Source organism: Cetorhinus maximus, chromosome 23 (genome assembly GCF_964194155.1).
Source record: "Cetorhinus maximus chromosome 23, sCetMax3.hap1.1, whole genome shotgun sequence".
Taxonomy (NCBI): Eukaryota; Metazoa; Chordata; class Chondrichthyes; order Lamniformes; family Cetorhinidae; genus Cetorhinus; species Cetorhinus maximus.
In genome coordinates, this window is record NC_135901.1 from 33,551,061 (window position 1) to 33,574,195 (window position 23,135).

At 45.2% G+C, this 23,135-nt stretch overlaps 1 protein-coding gene across 1 annotated transcript in view; it reads right to left on the reverse strand.

Moving 5' to 3' along the window:
* Window positions 1–405: 405 nt before the first annotated feature.
* Window positions 406–23,135, reverse strand: part of LOC144697491 (uncharacterized) — a 1,380,819-nt gene continuing 1,358,089 nt past the window's right edge. Inside the window, exon 5 of the transcript XR_013580374.1 lies at window positions 406–435. The gene's annotated coding sequence lies outside the window, so the exon portion shown is untranslated. The remainder of the gene's footprint in view (window positions 436–23,135) is intronic.

Below are 23,135 nucleotides of genomic sequence, written 5' to 3' on the forward strand. Positions count from 1 at the left end.
ATATCGTCTGATATCTACCTGCCAGAATGCTAAACTGCATGAGACCGGCTGAATCATATTAAAAATAATAATGTTGTGTCTCGTATTCATGAATCCGTTTACATTTAATTGCGCAACGCTCGGCAACATTCGCGACTCCTCAGAAACTGAAGCTGTCCACGCCCACACGCAGCAAGACCTGGATTATAACCAGGCTTGGGCTGACAAGTGGCAAGATAAACATTCACGCCACGCAAATGCCAGGCAATGACCATCTCCAGCAAGAGAGAATTTAACCATTTCGCCTTGACAATCAATATAATTGCCATCACTGAATGCCCCATTATCAATATCATGCAGGTGATCATTGACCAGAAACTGAACTGGACCAGCTGTATACATACTGTGGCTACAAGAGCAGGTCAGAGATTGGGAATTCTGCGGAGAATAACTCACCTCCTGACTCCCCAAAGCCTGTCCACTATCTACAAGGCACAAGACAGGAGTGTGATGGAATACTCCTCAGTTGCCTGGATGAATGCAGCTCCCACAACACTCGAGAAGCTCGACACCATCCAGGACAAAGCAGCCCGCGTGATTGCTGCCCCTTCCACTGCCCTAAACGTTCACGCCCTCTACCACCGACGTACAGTCGCAGCAATATGTGCCATCTACAAGATGCACTGCAGCAACTCACCAAGGCTCCTTCGACAGCACCTTCCAAGGATCAGGGCAGCAGATAGATGGGAACACCACCACCTGGAAGTTCCGCGCCAAGCCACTCACCATCCTAACTTGGAAATATATCAGTCGTTCCTTCACTGTCGCTGGGTCGCAATCCTGGAACTCCCCCCATAACAGCATCAGGTCTGATGAAGAGTCATACAGATTCGAAACGTTATCTCTGTCCCTCTCTCCACAGATGATGTCAAACCTGCTGAGTTTTTCCAGCATTTTTTGTTTTCAACTGCTCCGTTTGCCTTGTTTGTGCGCTGCAGCATTATGCAGGGACATATGTGCAACAATTGGACGTCATCGAGCCTGTTCCTTCATTCAATGATGTCAGAGCTGATATATACCTTCACTCCATTTGCCCAGGGCAGGAGTGTGATGGATGCGTGCAGCTCCAAAAAACACTTGAGAAGCTCGACACCATCCTGGCAAAGCAGCCCTTTTGGTAGCCACCCCGTCCACTACCTTAAACATTCACTCTCTCAACCACCGACGCACAGTGGCCACTGTGTGTATAATCTACAAGATGCCTTTGTACTGTCACCCTTAATGTCGCTACCTAACACAAGTATAATAATGCCTGTTGTGAAGTTTCCAATTTACCTAATCTCAACAAACATGTCGAGGAACAAAAGTTCTAGATATCCATTCCAAATTTGTGATTAAAGCTTCCGGCTTCACTCCTGAATTTTCTATCCCTAATTTTACAATTATGTCCCCTTAACTCTCCCATCAGAGGGCATGGCGTTCCTTGATCTACGCCATCAAATCCTTTAATCAGCTTTATCACCCCAATTAGACCGTCCCTTTATCGCCAATAATTAATGGAAGACAAGACTACATGCGATATGAGAGCATTTCAGCTCCAGTCCAGTCCTGGGGAATCTGGCCACTATATCATTCTGACGGTGCCAGGGCTTATTTGGAAATATATGGAGCTCGTCGAAGAATTCTGTGTACTCTTCGGAGAGAGCGTGTTCTTTATAAATCTGTACTTAGTGTATTTCATTCAATGATTCTTTTTCAATTGATATTAATTTTATCCAGTGCTATGCCTGGAGAAAACGATCCAGAACTGTCGATTGGCTGGCTTCCCCACAGTTACTCTTTTATCCTACCTTTAGCAATTATATTACTTTAGTGCCCTAGCATAAATTTCACATTCAAGGATGATGGAAAGCACATTATCAGAGTAACTGTATTTGAAATTTGCTTCTTCTCAACTCTCTGGGATACATATTAACGCTTGAGTTTCATTATTCTGTCAGCACTTCTCCCTTATCTTTCGGCATTCCAGTCAACTGATCCACATCTCCCGTTGTACCATTCAACTCCCTCTAAAGCACTTCTTTGCAAAAACCGAAGCCAATGTTGGTTAGTGTGAAACAAAAGCAGAAAATACTGGATAATCTCAGCAGGTCTGGCAGCATCTGTGGAGAGAGAAACAGGGTGAACGTTTCGAGCCCGTATGACCCTTCTTCAGAGCTGAAGAAAAGTGGAAATGGGATGAAATTTATACTGTTTAAGGGGGTGGGGCAGGTGAAGCTGGGTAGAAGGCCTGCTATAGGTGTACGCAAAGGAGAGATTGACAAAGATGTAATGAACTAAAGGGCAAAGGGAATGTTAATGGTGGTGGTAAGGGCTAAAAAAAAAAAAGGTGCTGATAGTGGCATAAAGGTAAGAAAGCAGAATGTGACCATGATAGTTCAGCTCTGAAGAAGGGTCATAAGGACTCGAAACGTTAACTCTGTTTCTCTCTCCACAGATGCTATCAGGCCTGCTGAGCTTTTCCAGCATTTTCTGTTTTTGTTTCAGATTTCCAGCATCCGCAATACTTTTCTTTTTGTTGGTTAGTGTCTTTGACATTCATTAATCATCCTGGAGAAGGTTGCCTTCTTCACCTCTGATCCAATCGTGCCTTTACAAGCCTCTTAAGACACTTTTTTAAAAGGTACCTTCTTAGAAAGTTTTCTACCTTAGCCAAGGACTTCAAAATAATATTTCCCACTGCCTTCCACAATATCCAAATAACCTGCTCAACACCATTTTCTGGACCTATTTCTCTTAGAATAGTCTCTAATTCCAAAGAATCGATTTTTGGGGACATCCCATGTAACATTCAGTCAGGAGAATTTTGCAGGCGCTAGCCTTATCCTGAAGTGGTTTCATTTAGAAAGGTTGACATAACAATATTGCACGGATGAGTCTTAGGAACGAAGACATACGGCGAGAAGTGGTCGGTCATTCCTGAATCCCAACAATGCTTTTTTTTACACGGAGAACCCTTCTGGCAAATGAGGAAAGCTTCGGAGGCTCACAGTGCTTTCATCTAATGTCACATCCGAAGGGATCAATGAATATACCAGGGAAAATTTGAATTCAAGGTTGAAAATGCAAACCTCTTTCTTACAGAAGTGAAAGATTGCTTCTTCTCACGAAATCTGGGAGATGCGAGCAAACCAAATAGTATATGATGCACCCCGGATCGACTGGTAGAGTCGAATGATAGTATTCTGCACTGTATATTAGATGTTATTCTATGTATGTAATAGGTTATTGGATTCAGTGACTCTTGCTACCTATTTATGCGGAATTCCCTCTGATCATCTGCACTGCTGGGTGGCCTGGACAATCTCCAAGTAAACAGTAGTCCGGCCAGGGGGTGTAAACAACAAACCCTTATTCTGTACATCGTCCTAGAGGATCGTCCTATTTTTTTTCGAAACATTGGCTGAACATGCGGGATTAGAAATTCATCTCGGGCGGTGGCGCAAAACGGGCGGCATCGGATCGAGCGCCCGATCTATGCAGCGACTGTTAATTACTTCCACTGACTGCAATGAAAATTACTATCAGGAGTTGCATATAACAAGGGGGCCCGATGCGCACCAAATTCAGAGACGAAAACCTGCCACTAGATTTTACTGGATAACTAATCGTTAATACTGAAACCCGCGGTAGTTTCAAAGTTCTCTCCAGCTCCTCACAATCTCATAGGCACAGGAGCGACTTTCTTAGCTGGGATGCAAGTGTCATGGAAACATGCTTCCCTGCTGAACTGCAGTATCGCGGCTGAAATTGGCCTGAGCCAGTGGCGTAACAGCGGCTCAGGGCGAACGAGCAGCTGTTTTTACCCCACATCCATTCTTCCTTCTGTTGGGGAAGGATGACAACTCAAACCCTTTGTGGAGACTCGACGTGCTTCGCCGTCGCCTTGATATGGTTTGACTTGGGGGAAGTGGAGGCAGAATGGAATTGCCGTCGGGCTCGTGTTAGTGGACGAGTATTCCAGAGGCCCAAGGTATTGTTCTGGGGAGCCGGGCATGAATCCCACTGCGGCAGATTGTGAAAAATGAATGCAATGAACATTGAAAGTCTGCCGTCCTGACCTGGTCTGGATTACATGTGACTCCAGGCTCACAGCAATATGGTTGAATCTTAACTGCCGTCTGAACAATGGCAAGTGGGGATGGGCAATAAATGCCCACATCTCATGAACGAATTTAGAAAATGTATTCTCCATTTCAACAGAATATAAAACCCGCTACTGGGCTATCCCAATTTAATGCTGACAATGGGTCGCTTTCAATGTGTGCCCCTTCAATGTCCATGTCCAAATGCAGTAAGACCTGGACAATATCCAGACTTGGGCTGACAAGTGGCAACATTCGCGTCACACAAGTGCCAGGCAATGACCATCTCCAACAAGAGATAATCTAACCATGCCCCCTTGACGTTCAATGGAATTACCATCACTGAATCCCTCACTATCAACATCCTAGGGTTTACCATTGACCAGAAACTGAACTGGACAAGCCATATAAACACTGTGGCTACAAGAGCAGGTCAGGGGCTAGGAATCCTGCCGCGAGTATCTCACCTCCTGAATTCCAAAAGCTTATCCACCATCTACAAGGCAGAAGTCAGGAGTGTGATGGAATACTCCCCACTTGCCTGGATGAGTGCAGCTCCAAAAATACTCAAGAAGCTTGACACCGTCCAGGACAAAGCAGCCCGCTTTATTGGCACTACATCCACAAACATTCACTCCCTCCACCACTGACGCACAGCAGCAACAGTGTGTACCATCTAGAAGACGCACTGCAGGAATTCACCAAGTCTCCGTCGGCAGCACCTTCCAAACCCACGACCACTACCATCTAGAAGCACAAGGGCAGCAGACACATGGGAAGCTACGGGAATAAACGCAACAAAACAGCACCGCTGTCAGGAACTCCCCGGGACCATGGGGTCGCTGATACACCTTCATTTTGCGTCAGTATTCATCCATGCAGCCATTTACTTTGTACAATGTGAATTACCTGAGGACTGGAAAAAAAAAATCCACTGACTTGATGCCAGGGAACGTGGATAAATTTCGACAAAGGAGGAATTGAAATTGATGACAAACACCATGTAATAACAATCACCAGCCAAAAAGCTCACGGTGCAGGTAACTTTACGCGTAGTGAAGCAACTAACTGTTCGAGAGGTTTGTGCTATGGCCCGAGTCGCTGTGGCCCAATTACCGCACATCATTTCACATCAGCACAAGAAATCCACATGTTGCAAACTTCACACAAACCCCTTCAGATACCCATATAGGTTGCAAAAATACGGTGACCGTGGTTCAAATCAGCGTCTTTATATTGGGATCACCTTGGGCCTTTGTAAATCGCAGCCACTCGCGCAAACCCTGGAGAAACATCGATGCTCCACGATGAATACGATTGCAACATGTTTACAACGTTCACAGCCCAGTGAATGGAGAAAAGGCGCTAATTTCACAACCAGTCTGTGCCAGAGACCGGGAACATCTTCTCGCGATGTTTCTTAGCCAACGAGATAATGACATGTGTTAAAGTTGCATTCGGAGATGCGGAGACAGTTTTTTGCATTGAAAGGGATCCATGATTCATTACTGTGGTGTACCCATTCAGGGTACACAATGGAGCACCCTCGGGCAAAAACAGGCTCGCCTGCATAACCTCATGCCGAAAGTGGGTGTTGTGTATTCAACTGTCCTGCTTCAGAGTTTCAGCTGCGGACACGCTTCGCCAGTTGTTTAAAAGCCTCTCCCAATCTCAGTCAGGAATCAATGGGCTGTCAAGCGCAAGTTTCTGTGAGGGGAGCTGAAACGATCCGCGCCTCTCTACCCCTGTGAGATTCGTCGGTGTTTTTGTATTGGTGGCAGCTCAGACTCAATACTGTGGCTATGATCAGCTCTGCAGTAATACGTGGCACTGTCCTCGACTGTCAGGTCATTGATTTGAAGAGAAAGTGACTTCGCTGTACACTGTTTTGATTCAACATATCGGCCGCCAATCGATACGCTCTCCCGGTTTGTTGAGCCTGGTTTTTGCCTGTACCAGTAGGTAGGTCAGACACGCTCCTCCAGCTCACAGCCTCCACCACACAGAGAGACAGAGAGTCAGCAACATCGTACACTCATCGGGGACAGGACTGGGTTTCTTTAGAGGTGTCAGCTGTGGCTCAGTTCACTGCACCCTCGCCTTTGAATCAGAAGGTTGTGGGTTCATGTCCCACTCCCGGAAACCAAGAACTGTGAATGTACTCGAAAGAGTTACATGCGATCTGTTGATAACTCGAAAGAGTTACCAGTAGGTGCTGTACAAAGTAAAACTCGTATCTGTTACCTTGCAGTTGATGGTTAAAGTTTCGCCTGTCTTTTTCGTGACTGATCTTGGTGTTTGCTCCATCCTTGCAATGGAGGCGCCTGAATGGAGAAAAATATATTGAACACATTTGCGTGTCTAAAACAATATGAGAGTTTAAAGACAGGGCAATTTCAACATTACACCCGCAGCCGCACAGTTTTATCCAATTAACACTTGAACTGAATTGTAACTAACATTTACTCGGAAACCAGGCTAAAAGGACAGAAAGCCAGAAAACATTCATCGTTTCTTCAACAATAGGGGACGCGTTAAGCAGAGCGAATTCCGGAGCTCACCACTGGCCCCCCTGTGTAACCGAGCACCGACCTTATGAACCTCAAGAGACTGAGCTTATTTGCATGTGGCGGAATGAGAGGCCAATGGCAGAGCGTATAGCTTGTGACGGGCTGCATTATGTCACCTCCAGCCTTTGTTGCGCTGGTGGAATCAGCCTTCCATGAAACTCTTTCGAGTTATCAACAGTCACAGATTGCAACTCTTTCGAGTACAATCACAGTTCTTGGTTTCCGGGAGTGGGACATGAACCCACAACCCTCTGATTCAAAGGCGAGGGTGCTATGAACTGAGTCACATGAACCAGTCAGGAGAGAAGAGAAATAGGGGCCATGCTTCACGGTACATAAACATCAAGAAAGGTTTTGAAATTCGTTGTAACTGCTTATATTACGGGTTGAGATGTAGGAATGTTCAAAAATATGAAAGAATGGGACAAGGCAGAAAGCAGCCACCCGTTTCCAGTGGCTGAGTGGTCAAGGACGAGAGGACACAGGTGCAAGGTCAACCCTGAGAGATTTGGAACAGTGATCCACAGGAACCTATCGGCAAACAGAGTTGCACAGCTGTGAAGTTCATTTCCTGGGTTAGCGGCTGAGGCAGAACTCATGTTAATATTTACAATGGTATTGAACAGTTGGATGAAGGGATGGGGTTGAAGGGAGGTGGAAACAGAACAGTTGAATGTTAATTCGGAGCTATTTCACTGCGTGAAGCGTAAACGTCGACACAGGCTGGTTGGTTTTTGTGGTTTGTTTCCGTGCATGGTGTATCTACTATACATTGTGAGGCATTAGGTGCACACACCTTGTAGAGCAGTCTGCATAATAGTTTCACTTCAGAAGCGAATTCCATAATTCGCCTAGTATAATGTCATCTGTGATTTTGTCATTTCTCATTGAAATATTAGTTGCCTAACATCAAAAATAATTCAATGCAATCTTTGTCAGCAGTGACACGACAGCTGTTGGTTGAAAGACAGTTGTCCATCTGAATGTGGGCCTTGCAATTAATGGGGCAGTCGTGCCCAGAAGATCCTCCATCGCCTCAGACCTAGTAAAATCCTTATGTAGTCTGAGGCCATCCAATCATCTATTAGGGTTGAACACCACTGGCTGATGTGCACGCAGAGAACACAAGTGGACGATCATTTGTGGAACAGTGATCATAACATCAACAGATTTTGAATAGCTAAGGAAAATGCTCAACTGGAGGGGGGGGAACAAGTTTAGTTATCTGATTAGGAAATTTGGCCCCTTGTTGGATTGGAAATAAAAGTAATGGACAAAACAGTAACAAAAGTGAGAGGTCTTCAAAGAGGGGGTAATTTGGGCACAGGGCAGAAACAATGCCACCAGGGGAAAAGGAAGCGTATGTAAATGGAGAGTTCCCTGAAAGAAAAAAGACAGAGCGATTGTCGTCTGCTAGTACAGAACTTGTGTATTGCTGGAAAAAGACACATGTTGTCGAAGTTTTTGCTCTTGCAGTCATCAGGACAATTCGCAAGATTATCAAATGTAAAGGGAACAACCGTGTATGCTGCATGAGAAGAGTGTGCTGATTGGTTGGCGAGTGGACTCAGAATGTTAGGGGCGTTGCCATGGAGAATGCACGCAGGTCCCTGTCCTTTGCAGACAGAAAGAACACGTACACACATTCTGCCTGTTTTTCGACTAAACAAGTAGGCACTGCCAACCTCTGGTTTATTCGCCAGGGCAATGCCTTGGTCAATCAGATTCAACCTGCCTAGTTTGAATTTAAACAAAGCTTGCCAGTTAACTGTCATTCATACGTTCTCTGGTGCATTCTCCACAGCAACGCCTCTGCCAATCAGAGTCCACTTGACACCCAATCAGCACTCTCTTCTCATGCAGTGTAAATTGTTGGTCCCTTTACATTTGGTATTCTTGCGAATTCTCCTGATGAGTGCAAGGCGAGAAACTTCGACAAAATGCGTCCTTTTTCAGTAATGCTGAAGGTAAAGAGCTCAAAATGAGACATTAAATGGAGGCTTGTGATAACTGTACTGTACAAATTGAGTGCTGAACGGAGTTGAATAGAAATTACAGGGGTACCTAAAAGCGGGAGGGAGCAAGAGGCAATTTAAATAGATTAGGAGCTAACATAAAAGGGAACCCAGAAGTCATTTGCAGTGAGAAGGATAGTCAAAGGAACGATATGGGACCAAGAAATGTCTCCTGGAGGCAGGGACATGGCTGAACTGCTGAAAGAATAATTTGCAGCTGCTTTCAGGACGGAAAGAGGAAGCTGCTAATGTATCAGTACAGCAGCATTAGACAGGATGAAATAAATGAATGTATACTCAAAACAATAGCAGTCTTTGTAGTAGAACATTCACCCACTCTGACGAGGATGCATCCTATGGTAAAAATTGCGAAAGCTCTGGCTGCAGCCTTACAATCCTCCTTGGATACGGGGAGAGTGCCAGAGGACTTATAGTTACAAGTATAGGAGAGGGATAAGCCCGAAAACTACAGGCCAGTCAGCCCAACATCGCTGGTGGGGAGCACTTTAGAGACAATAATCCAGCATTTGGAAATTATGGGTTAATAAATGAAATCCATCACGGATTTATTAAGAGCAAACCGCGTTTGGCTGGCAAGATGAAGGAACTGAGAGGGTTGATGAGGATATGCGGTTGAAGCTATGTATCTGGACTTCCCAAAGGTATAGGATAAAGCACCACCTAAGAGATTCCTGTGTAAAATTGAAGTCAATATGATTACAAGGAAAGTGAAAGCATGGATACAAAATTAGTTCAGAGTCAGAAAGCAAAGAAGAGTGATGAACTGATGTTTTTCAGACAGGAGGGGATTTGCAGTGATACCCCCCCACCCCGGGGGGTTGGTATGAGCACGGATTTGTGCATGCAGGTTATGAATTCAAAGTTCAAGGAGGAAACTAAACTCAGAAACGTAGTAACCAATGAGGAGAACAGCATCAGACTTCAAAGACAGACCATGAAATGGACAGAGGCAAAGCAGATGATATTTAAGGAAGTGAATGATGAAGTTCTACAATGTTGTAGGAAGAATGAGAAGCGATAATATAAACTCAACGATGCAATGTTAAAAATGTATATGAACAACGACAGCGGGGATACCTGTACACGAGTCTTTGAAGGTGGCAGGGCAAGTAGGGAAAGTTGTTCAGAAAAACAGAGGATACTTCCGTTTTTATTGATAAAGGATAGTTTATAAACCAAGGGTTTCGCTAAAGCATTACAAATCAATAGTTAGGCTTTAGCTGCACTCTTATGTGCAATTCTGCGCACCACATATTAGGGGGAATGTCAAGGCATTGGAAAGAGTACAGCAGAGATTTACGAGAATGGACACAGGGAGAGGGATTTCAGTTATATGGAGGGTCTGGGGATTCACGAGAATGGACACAGGGAGAGGGATTTCAGTTATATGGAGGGTCTGGGGATTTACAAGAATGGTAGCAGGAAGAGGGATCCAGTTATATGGAGGGTCTGGGGTTTTACAAGAATGGTAGCAGGCAGAGGGATTTCAGTTATATGGAGGGTCTGGGGATTTACAAGAATGGTAGCAGGAAGAGGGATTTCAGTTATACGGAGGGTCTGGGGATTTACTAGAATGGTATCAGAGCGAGCAGGCAGAGGGGAGGCGATGGCGTAGTGGTATTGTCGCTGGCTAGTAATTCACAGACCCTGGGGTCATCCCCTACGGACCAGTTTTTAATCCCACCATGGCAGATGGTGGAATTTGAATCCAATAAAAAAAAAATCTGGAATTGAAACTCTAATGACGACCGTGAAACCGTTGCCGGTTGTTATAAAAACCCATGTGGGAAGGTAATTTACCGGCCTACATGCGAATCTAGACCCACAACAATGTGGTTTGCTCTTAAATTCCCTTTGAACAAAGGCAATTGGGGATTGGTAATAAATGCTGGCCGAGCCAGCGGCGCCCACGCCCCATGAACGCGTAATAAAAAAGAGGGGTTTCAGCTATACGGAAGCACTGGACATGCTGACTAATTCTGCATAGAGTGGAGAAGGTCCAGAGTAGATTTGAAAGCGTTGCTTAAAAAACCGTCAATGATTTTGACCGAGTAAATCGGGGGGAGGCTTTTTGCATTCGAAGGAGGTCTGTGGCCAGAGAACACGCAATTTAAATGATTAAAATCATCGAATTACAGAAGTAGAGTAGGAATTTATTTTTTTACAGATTTCTGTGATCTGGAAAATAGAGAGCAGTGGAAGCAGATTCAACAGTAGCATTCAAATGAGAATTGAATACATACTTGAAGGTTATATAGGTATTGACATAGCGTGAAGGACGATTGATGTGATACTTTTGCCAAAGTGTCAGTATCGCTCGAAGAGCCGAATGGTCTACATTCTACCGAATGTGCTCTACCACCCTTTGATTTCACTTATCTTTCTTGAGACCAAAGTACATTCCGTCTCTCCCTGAGCAAATTATATTTTCTCAACTGGTCAGCCATTCCACCTGTAACAATAGGCTCCAACAGCTTCCACACAACTGACATTAAATCGACATGCCTGCAGTTTGTTGGTCTCTCTCTCTCCCCTTCCCCTTTCATTGATGACATTCGCAATTTCATGAATCGATAGAATTTGAAAGATTAGCGGGTCGAAATTTTGACTTGGGCAGTGGATCAGAACGGTCAGTGTTGCATCGCCCGCCATTGGTATGCAGTACCTGATATTCGCTGCGATTGCAGTCAATGGAATTAAATATTAGGCGCTCTGCATAAAAAAAACCTGATAATCCGATATCACCTGTTTTTCGCCCTAACGTGAGCCGAATTTCTACCGCTAAATCTCTTGTTTCTGCAATTCCTCGCCTGATTAGTTAAATACACTGCGCTAGGAAGCACCCGGTTTACAATGTGCATACACCATCGATCCCATTATTTCTCAAATTAACATTTATATACTGATATTGAATACATAAAATTTCTCCCCTTGATTTATTGTCCTGCCCTCTGTCCGCCTCGTGTAGAACAGTTACAAAGTGCCTGTTAAATAAAACTGCCGTCACATTTTGCCTATTACAAAACCACCTCAAACTGTCTTTGATTGGCCCGCATCTCTCTCGGTCCCTTTCGACTCCTAACATATTTATAAAAACGTATGCTCTTCGGCTTTTGAATATTTGCAAGCTCTTTTTTCTAATTTTGGTTTCACAGGTTTTAATTTTCTGTTTGTGTCTACCTGATGTTCCCATATTTCCCCAGTCTGCTGTATTATCAGATTTCTTCACAACTGCATACGTTGCCTTTCTCGTTTACACTGCGCACTACCTCATAAGCTGGCCAAGGTTGTTGGACTGCGCAAGTAAAACTCGTGCACTTTAGGAACGTTTTCGTCTTGTATCACACGTGATCTGAACTGGACTAGCCACATAAATACTGTGGTTACAACAGATCAAAGTCTAGAAATCGCGCGATGAGTAACTCACCTCCTGACTCCCCAAAGCCTGTCCGCCATCTACAAGTCACAAGTCAGGAGTGTGATGGAATACTCTCTACTTTCCTGGATGAGTGCAGTGCCCACAACACTCAAGAAGCTAGACACCGTCCAGGACAAAGCAGCCCCGCTTGATTGTTACCACATCCACAAACATTCACTCCCTCCACCACCAACGCATAGGGGCAGCAGTGTGTACCATCTACAAGAAATACTGCAGGAATTCACCAAGGCTCCTTAGATAGCATCTTCTAAACCCATGGCTACCACCATCTAGAAGGACAAGGGCAGCAGATAGATGGAAACACCACCACCTGGAAGTTCCCCTCCAAGTCACTCACCATCCTGACTTGGAAATATATATCCTTCACTGTCGCTGGGTCAAAATCCTGGAACTTCCTCCCTAACAGCACTGTGGGTGTACCTACACTACATGGACTGCAGGGGTTCAAGAAGACCACCACCACCTTCTCACGAGCAACTAGGAATGGGCAACAAATGCTGGCCCAGCCAGTGAAGCCGACATCCCCATATATATATATATATATATATATATATATTCATTTGAATGCACCTTGACCTGTTAGTGGCTCAATCCAATCTAAAGGCTTGAATTCGCCTTCTTTTAAGTTAAAATCTGGGTTTATGTGTGATCTTTCTACAGGTTTTTAATAGCAAACGTTATTCTCCTCGATCACTGTTCACAAGATGCTCTCCGAATGACGGATTTGATTTAATCCTGGGACGTTACTCATCACTAAACCGAACGTGGTCTGATTCCTTGGCATCAATGTTTGCGAAAATTCTCCTTGATACGCTCGTGAAATGCAATGGCTTTACACCTTGATCCCTTTTACATCTCACAGTCTCCGTGAATATTAAAATCCCCCATTCGGTTCTTCATGTATCTCCGTGTTTATCCATCCCGGCTTTCAGGAGACCTGTACATAACTCCCTGCTGAGAATCTTGCCCCTTTTCTGTTTGTTGATGGGGTATAGTTTGATTGAGGCTAACCGCCTCACTGTATTGTTTTCCAATTCCCATGAATATTGTAGCCAGTTTAGCGAGGCCGATGCACGGCAGCTGGCGGACCCATGGGGGGGGTATGTCTGTCTGCTCAGATGCATGCCCAAAATCAGCCTTTTATGTTGAACTAACACCCAGAGTGCATGTTGGAAAATCTATTAATGAAGTATATTCGGCTTCCACACAGCCTTCCATGAAGTTCTGCATCAAAGGTGATGACGTGTCATTAAAACGAGAGGCCATAGTTTTAGGCTAAGGGGTGGTAGATTTAAATCAGAGATGAGGAGGAATTACTTTTCTCAAAGAGTCGTGAATCTGTGGAATTCACTACTTCAGAGTGCAGTGGATGCCGAGACGCTGAATAACTTTAAGGAGGAGATAGACAGATTTTTAATTAGTAACGGGTTGAAAGGTTATGGGGAGAGGGCGGGAAATTGGAGTTGAGGCCGAAATGAGATCAGCCATGGTCGTATTGAATGTCGGGGCAGGCTCGAGGGATTGAATTGCCTACTCCTGCTCCTAGTTCTTATGTTCTTATGTAAAATGCCCAATAGGCCCAATTCATTTTATTGAAGGATTTCAAAGTGGAACCGGGGACTTCTACTGACGCCTTTCTGTCCTCTTTACTTCCCCGATTCACCCCAAGTTATCTCTGATACGACGAGTTTTTAGTTTGACTACCAGGGCCAATTCATTCCGCTTGATCCATGGAAGGAACGATTCCCATTTGGTGAATGGCTTTTCACGCCCTGTGCTTTGGCTTTTCTAATATATTCATGCCCTGGCCAACTAAATATTTCAAACCCGCAGTTCCACCAGCAGAATTATCTCTCTTTGGAACCCATTCCAATCAAAACGACACTGAAAGCCTCCCCAACAGTGGGACTTCGGGACTTCTCATCTCATCTATAGACAAATAGGTTTTCTCACCCTCTGTCAGTCAGCAGAGCAGGGGCGGGGATGGGTTATCCCATGGTTTGGAAAGACTTACAGAAATAAAGTCATTGATGGATAAACAGTGCCCGACTCGGCTGAGGCGCCAATGGCCTCTTGCCGTTCAGGGCGAGATGGAGGTATCTCCAAAATCACAGAAGCACAGAATCTCACAGTGCAGAAGAGGTCCTTCGACCCATCGTGTCTGCACCGACATGTGAGAAACTCCTGACCTGCCTACCTAATCCTATTTACCAGCACTTGGCCCATAGCCTTGAATGTTATGACGTGCCAAGTGCTCATCCAGGTATTTCTTAAAGGATGTAAGGCAACCCGCCTCCACCACCCTCCCAGGCAGCGCATTCCAGACCGTCACCACCCTCTGGGTAAAAACGTTTTGCCTCACATCCCCCCTAAACCTCCTGCCCCTCACCTTGAACTTGGTTCGAGAAAGGGAAAGCCGCCGACATCCTTAACAGCTGCAGGCATTCCTCTGCCTAAAGATCCGAGCAAATTAGTCCAAGGTATCGTGTCTCTTGCACCTATCAGCCCGAAATTATCCTTTGCAGGGGCTGGCCACACACATTTCGCCTTTTGTGCAGCGATACTATGCCAGGGAGGGCGGCTACACCCGTGACAGTGTTAAGTGTGGCAAGAGATAAAAGCCGACCCAGGGCAGACATTTTCATGAGGGATAAAAACAAAAAACTAAAAGCTACTGCGGATGCTGGAAATCCAAAACAAAAACAGAATTACCTGGAAAAACTCAGCAGGTCTGGCATCATCGGTGGAGAAGAAATCAGTTAACGTTTCGAGTCTTCATGACCCTTCGGCAGAACTGATTCTGCCGAAGGGCCATGAAGACTCGAAACGTGAACTGATTTCTTCTCCACCGATGCTGCCAGACCTGCTGAGTTTTTCCAGGTAATTCTGTTTTTATTTTCATGAGGGAATCGAGGGGTGAGGGAGGGCCTGCTGGGTTGTGAAAGGAAAAGCGAGTTTGATGGTTATTTTCAAGAAACCCAGAGGAAAAAGAAAACCAGTGTAAAATTCCTGATGAAATCATAGTTCTCGATTCTTCGGGCGCGGTGTTTTGATCACCTGGTCGTAGGGGCATCGGGCAGCGTGCGGGCCAAATCTTTCTGCGATCCCACCTTCACTTTCTGTCTCTTCGGCGACCAGACACAGGATGGGACTCTTCATTTGGAACAAACTTGAGGGTCGAGTGCAGAAGAGGACACTAGTCATTCCCGGTCAGCCCCAGTATTGCAAAGGACAGACTCACCTCGTCAAATGCCCTTTTTATAAGAAACCAGCACCCACAGTGGATGTTGGAAAATCGATCAGTGGAGCATAGTCGGTTTCCCACACAGCCTTCCATGAAGCTCTGCACCAAAGGCTATTAAGCGAGGCCAAACTGGCTGGATGGGTGTAGTTTGTGTCACAGAAGCAGGCGGTAATAGTTAGAGGTCTGTACTGAGGTTTGGAAGATGAAGGGAGTGCCCCAGGTATGGAAATTGAGATTTATAGATTCGGCAAGTGGCCCTCATTCAGAAAGTACAAATCTCAGATGAAGAAGAGGGCAGGTGAACCAAATCGCACAAACCAGGAGGACCTTGGTAATATTTTAATGTGGACAGGCCTACATCACACGATGTATAATACAGCTAATTAACATTGAAAGTAAAATGCAAATATTCTGCCCTGATCATGTGCAACTCGTTGATGGGACTATTTGGGTGTACTTATGCCGGCAGCGACTGGTCAGCGGAGAGAGGCATTTGGGCAGAAGAAGTCACCTGCTGGAGCAGAGGAAATAGGAGCAGGATGAGGCCATTCAGCCCTTCGAGCCCACTCCACCATTCAATGAGATCATGGCTGATCATCTAATTCAACACTATTTTCCCTGCATTATCCCTGTTTCCCATGATGTTTTTAATATGTAGAAAAACTATCAATCTCAGTCTTGAACATACTCAACGACCTTCTTTCGCTGGCATTGATTGCCCATTCCTAATTGCCCTTTGTTCAGGGGGCATTTTTTTTAAAGAGTCAACCACATTGCTGTGGGTCTGGAGGTCACATGTAGGCCAGCAGATTTCCTTCTCTAAAAGACATTAGTGAACCAGATGGTCATCATTAGTCTTTTGTTAAATTCAAATTTCGCCATGTGCTATGATGGGATTCGAACACAGGTCCCAAGAGCATTATCCTGGCTTTCTGGAATACCAGCCCAGTGGCAATACCGCTCTGCCACTGCCTTCGTTGCACTCCTGCAATGGCAAGTTTATCTTTCTTTATGTTAGGAGGCCAAAACTGCCACGATACTCCAGGTCTCACCAAGGCTGTACATTATTGCAGTAAGACATCTCTACTCCTACACTTAAATCCTCTTGTGATAAAGGCCAGCATAACATTTGCCTTCTTAAGTGTTTGCTGCACCTCCATGTTCGCTTTCAGTGACTCATGAACAAGGACACCCAAGCCCCTTTGAAGTTTAACTCTTTCCAGCCTCTCGCCAAATAAGAAATGCTCGGTGTTTGTGTTTCTCCTACAACAGTGGATTAACCTTACATTTCTCCACTTTGTATTCCATGTGCCAATGTTTTGCCCATTCGCTTAGGCTCTCAAAACCCCTTGAAGTGTATTTGCATCTTCCTAACAACTCACACTTCCATCTAGTTTTGTGTTGTCTACCAATTTGCAAATAGTACGTTTAATCCCCACATCCAGATCGTTGATATAGATTGTGAATAGCAGCGGCCCAAACACTGTTCCTTGCGGTACCCCACTAGTCACAGCGTGCCAACATGAAAATGACACATTTATCCCTACTGTAAGATAAAAGCAAAATACTGCAGCTGCTGAAAATCTGAAGCAAAAACAGTAAATGCTGGAAAAACCCAGCAGGTCTAACAGCATCTGTCGAAACGTTAACTCTGCCTTTCTCTCCACAGGTGCTGTAACACCTGTTGGGTTTTTACAGCACTTACTGTTTTTGTTTCATTTATTCCTAATCTCTGTTCTCTATCCTTTAAGCAGTTCACAGCCCATGACAGCAAATTCCCCCCAATACCATATGCTCTAATTTGATTGTAACGGACCATGGAGCAGATCATCTGATTTCCCTCTCACTGTGATGAATTGTGCATGATTCGCCAAGCTAGGCTTTCTGCTGTCACTCAGCCGATTCTTTCCAGGCAGGTACAAAAAGTAAACAATGGTCCCTGGAATATGTCAGAAATAAAAGCCATTCTTAAGATAGAAACTTGATGTTGGCCAAAAGTGCCAACTCGGTAAGCTACAGCCCTAAGATGAGTGCAGCTCCCACAACACTCAAGAATCTTGACACCATCCAGGACATACAGCCTGCGTGATTGGCCCCCAGTCAACCACAATAAACATTAACTCCCTCCACCACCGACTCACAGTGGCAGCCAGTGTGTACCACCTACAAGATGTACTGCAGCAACTAATCAAGGCTCCTTCGACAGCACCTTCCAAACTCATGACCACTACCATCCAGAAGGACAAGGGCGGCAGATATATGGGAACACCACCACCTGCAATTTGCTCTCCAAGTCACTCACCATCCTGACTTGGAAATATATCGCCGTTCCTTTAGCGTCACTGGGTCAAAATCCTGGAACTCCCTTCCTGACAGCACTGTGGGTGTACCTACACCACAGGGAATGCAGCGGTTCAAGAAGGCAGCTCACCACCACCTTCTCAAGGGCAATTAGAGATTGGGCAATAAATGCCGGTCTGGCTAGGGACACCCACGTCCCACGAATGAATACATAAAAATAAATCATGCTTCTGTGCCGTAACTATTTTATGCTTCTATTCTATGAAACTTATTTTTTCAGGGGATAATCTATAAGTGGAACAATGAATGTTAAACTTGAGCTCTAATTCGAGTTAAATCATGACTGCAGGCCTATGAGACAAAGGTACAAGCTGATTAAAGCTGAGTTCAAAACTGATGTAAATCAGAATGCCGAATCATTAGAATGGCATTCCAGTCGGGATATGGAAGCCAAATCTTTAAATTTTACAGGAGAAAGTTGCGATTACGAAGGGAGGGTGAATGGGAAGGATATAATTCCTCACTGTCTGAATTCTGCCTCATTGAAATCAACCTTGCCATTGCTAAACCCGGAAGCAGTGCGATGGAATTATTTCCCAAGGTCGTGCTCCGTGACTACAAAACATGGTTTACTGGTGTGAAGCGTCATCGGGTGGTCAAAGGAGCTATCCAAATAAAAGCTCGTTCTTTTACACAGAATGTAGTTTATTGCTCCATTCACACGTGCACTCATATATTATACTTTGATGATATAACACCATATGATAAGTATATTTATAAACAGCACAACCGTAGTTTCAATCCGGTTGGCCCTGTGCAAGTACATTCTGACCTGAGCTCACCCAATCAATGTTGATGGTTTTCACCGCAACACGCAGGCCGGGTTTGCCCCGTGGTCACTTATAGCCTAGAGCTTCTGTATCATAAGGGAACTAAAAGGAGGAACTGACTTATTGGGTGTGGTTGTGATTGTCTCTCCGCTTCCACATCAGCAACTGGTAATAATAATTTATCCACATATCAGTCACCATCCAGAGCAATCCTCTCAATTCAATAAAATGCAATCGGCTTGTGATTGACACAGAATGAGGTGAAGCTACTTATCTGAAGCTGTCCCACTTTCTGTCTTTGTCACTGGGTTTGAAGTAATTCAGCTTCAAGCTGATGGGGGAATTAAACATTCCAAGTTATAGCTGAGGCGAAGAGATTGAAGACCACATTCTGATGTTTCAGTTCCTTTCAGGGCTTCTCAGCCAGAATTAGTTCCCAAAGCAAGCAGCCTTTAACGTTAAATAATCTGGGAGATAAACTGGAATAACCATTTGTTAAATATCACAGTGCTGCGGTTTATTCGTGGAAATTGCTTTAGAAAACTGCATACCATATTTCGGAGCTAAACCAATGCCAACATTAATCAACAAGCGTGGAGGAATAGATCTGTCAATTTTATTGATAGGAAACACCTTGAACAATAAGGCAATGCCTTAACCAATCAGTGCCCAGCTGCCTGGTTTGAGTTTCAAACAATGCTTGGCAATTAACCGTCAGTCACCATCAGTGGTGCATTCTCCGTGGTAACGCCACTTGCCAACCAATCTGCACTCTCTTCACATACAGTATAAATTGTTGTTTTCCCCCCTTATATTGGTATTCTTGCGAGTGTCCTGATGAGTGCAAGGTGAAAAGTTTCGACATGTCTCTTATTTCAGCAATACTCAAGTTCTGTGCTACCAAACGACTATAAATCAAATCCTTGGGATTAAATTGCGCAGCTCAGCCACAGACCAACAATTCAAATGCTTTTCGGCTGGAGTACTTGAAGTATCCTGCTGCAGGGTCACAATCTATTAAGACGCTACAGATGGCCGGTATGGGGCCAATGCTCAGTTCCGGGCCAGTAACTTGCATTCTGCATGCTGAGCCCTGCTTTGCAACAAACTAACACGTCTGTCCTCCTGAAAGCTAGATACTAAATTAGAGCTTGTCCACAGGCGCACAGGTCAAACCACAGATTAAATCTCTTGATGTTAGTTTATTGGTTAAATTAACTTTAGCTGAATTGATCAGTGTAAAAATCTACATCAGCGAATGGCATTTTTAGGTGAGGCGATACTTATGAGTAATTTCTTAGTTCTGATTTCTGCAGACATAAAAGCAGAAGCCATTATGTAAATTGGGGGCGGGCCCTCCCCATATTGAGCAGCTTGAACACCTGCAAATAAAATCGATATATCTGGTTGGCTTTGCAAATTGGAGCGGGCTGACGGATATGAACAGCAAACAGGAAACTGAGAAAGGTGCAAACTAATACCTCCAATAGGGTCGATTTAGTTAACAAGGGCAAAATCGACGACATTTACAAAGACTGAGGAGGTGGCTTGAGGAATGTTGTGATACAAAACAATGGATACGTTAGGGGCCAAGGACAACACACTTGGGGATTCACACAAGCAAATCTTTAAAGTGTCAGGACAAGCTGAGAAGGCTGTTCACAAAGCAAACCAGGTCTATAGTGTTATCGACAGAACCATCCAGTGCAACACAGGAAAGTTGTGCTAAATCTTTCTACCTCAGTGAGTGTGCATCATCTGGTGCATTGTGTTCAGTTACTGACAGCACATTTTATAAAGGATGCCGAGGCCTTGAAGGTGATGTCAACGAGACCTGGCAGGGATGAGGGATTTCACTCCTGTACAGAGAACAGAGAAGTTGTAATTGTCTTTTCTTAGAAAAACGAAGTTAATAGTAGGTTTAATAGAGCTGTTAAAATGATTAGAGTTGTTGATGGGTTAGATAGCAATGATAAGTTTCCAATGGCAAGAGGGACAGACAAGAGAGAACACAGCTTTAAGATAAATGGCAAAGATACAGAGATGGAGAAGAGATCCTTTTTTGCAGACTTCAGCGCTCACCCTCCTCCCGCCCCCACCCTGGCAGCACTGAGCCTTTCAGCGTGAAATCACAGTCGGGGCCGATCACCGGTGGCTTCCCATTTCCCGGCCGCTCCCGGGCCCGCCCACCGCGCCCGCCCACCGCGCCCGCCCACCGCGCCCGCCCACCGCGCCCACCCAACGACCCGAAAATCCTGCCCCAGGAGTCCCTACAAGTATTGTTCCTAAGGGGAACACCTTAAAGTAGAATCAGCAGTTTCAACTTTTAGACAAATCAGCCCCAGATTTTAACCAATCAAATACATATTTTTTCAAAGTTGCTGTTAAAGCTGTTAAGATGATTAGAGTTGTTGATGGGTTAGATAGCAATGAACAGTTTCCAATGGCAAGAGGGACAGAAAAGAGAGGACACAGCTTTAAGATAAATGGCAAAGATACAGAGATGGAGAAGAGATCCTTTTTTTGTATACGGTGAGTGGTTATGATTTAGCAAGAGCTACTTGAAAGTGAGGTGCGAGCAGATTCAATAGCAACGGTGAAAAGGGAATTGGATTAAAAGGAAATATCTACAGGGCTCTAGGGAAACAGTAGGGAAGTGGGGCCAATTGGATACCTCCCGGAGAGAGCTGGCAAGGTTATGATGGGCAGATGGTGTTTGCTATTCTTTGAGCCGATGAATGTGAAAAGCTAGAAAACCGTGTGAATGGGGTTGATACTAATTCGTCCGGATTGCCTTCCTCGCATTTTACTGCATTGGCCTAAGGGGTGAATTGGAGCAGCGGTCATTGCTTTTGAGAGTAGAGTGAATGTTATTCATTTGCAAATCAACGCTGAAGAATGTTAGAATACGGACTGCTGAGGCAGTGAGGTTCGGTCTGGGTGAGTGACCGGCGAGGAGGGGAGGCAGTACAGTTCAACTTGAGTTAGGGGCCAGTGAGGCCGAGGAATGTTTGGGCTCAGACGGTGACAGGGGCAGGTGAGCTGGGGCAGTGTGTGTCAGACCGGGAACAGGGATCAGTGAGGAGAGGCAGTGTTGTTCTGCCTGGGGCGTTGGCCGAAGCTGGCTGAGGGGATCTGGTTCAATCTGAGATTGGGATCGGGTAAGTGTGTATCTGCTTCAGTCTGGGACAGTGTCAAGTTAGCAGGGGAGGGCGGGTGGGGGTTTGGGTGTGGGGGGGCTAGGGGAGGGGAGGGGGGGCCAGAAATTCTGGTGGGAACTGAAGATGGTCTTTAATTATTTCTGAAGCAAGCCAGAGTCAGTATCGTCAGAGATGAAAGCTATTGCGGGAAAATGTAAATCCACACATCTGACGGTATCAGTGGGGCAGATCTGTGGGATTGGCGCTTCCCCTGTGGACTGGCCTCTTGCCGAATTTTCCAGGGTTGTAGGTGGGAAGGGGGGGTGCTTCACATGTCGGAACACAGGGGCGTCCAGGGGGTGGCGTTTTGGTATTGTCACCATGACTGACAATCCAGAGACCCAGGGCAAGGCTCTGGGGGCCTGGGTCCTCCGATGGTGGGATTTGAATAACTCCAGACCCACAATAATGCGAACAAGGGCAATTAGAGGTGGGCAATAAGTGCTGGCCTGGCCAGCGACGCCCACACCCCACGAAATAAACAAATACAAATACAGCTCCAGATGTGGTGACTGTGGGTTTGATAAGAGTCAATGTCTGACTTTCCGGATTCTCACCCATAATGGGAGAATTCGGAATCAACCCCATTCAGAATCCTTGCCTAGAATGGTCGGAACAGTTTGTGTTCCCGCTGCAGTCCCTCCACCAATTGGGCACAGGTCGTGATGTCCCTGTGGGGTGCAGTACATTCAGTGCCTGGTCCTGAACTGCCCCGGGGTGGGCAGAGTTCCTGATGTGGTGCAATGCAGTGCAATGTGCTCATTTCCTTATGTTGCACTGTGCCAGGGAGCAAGCACATGGTGTCCCTGCGGGGTGCAATATGTTTAGTGTCTGATCCTGAACTGTCCCAGGGAAGGGCAATTCATTTAAATTAAATAAAAGCAAAATACTGTGGATGCTGGAAATATGAAACAAAAACACAAAATGTTGGAAAAACTCAGCAGGTCTAACAGCACCTATGGAGAGAAAAACAAAGTTTAATGTTTCGAGTCCATGTGACTCTTCTTCAGAGCTAAAGAGAAGTGAAAATGTGATGAAATTTATACTATTTAAGGGGCTGGAGCCAGTGAAGCTGGATAGAAGGCCAGCGATAGGTGGGGGCAAAGGAGAGATTGCAAAAGATGTCATGAACACAAGAGCAAGGGGTTGTTAATGATAGTGGTACTGGCTAAAGGAGGTGCTGATGGTGGCATTAAGGTCAGAAAGCAGAATGTGATAATAGCCAGATAATGGTAAGCACTCTGGAAAGAACAACATGAACAAGTGACAGATGGCCCCTGTGAGGGTGGGGTGGAGGGAAGGGACGGTGATGGGAAAAAAAGATTGAAAATAGGATAAACGGTGAGGATTCATGATGTCCCTGTGTGTTAGAGGCGGGCTGGGGAGTGTAG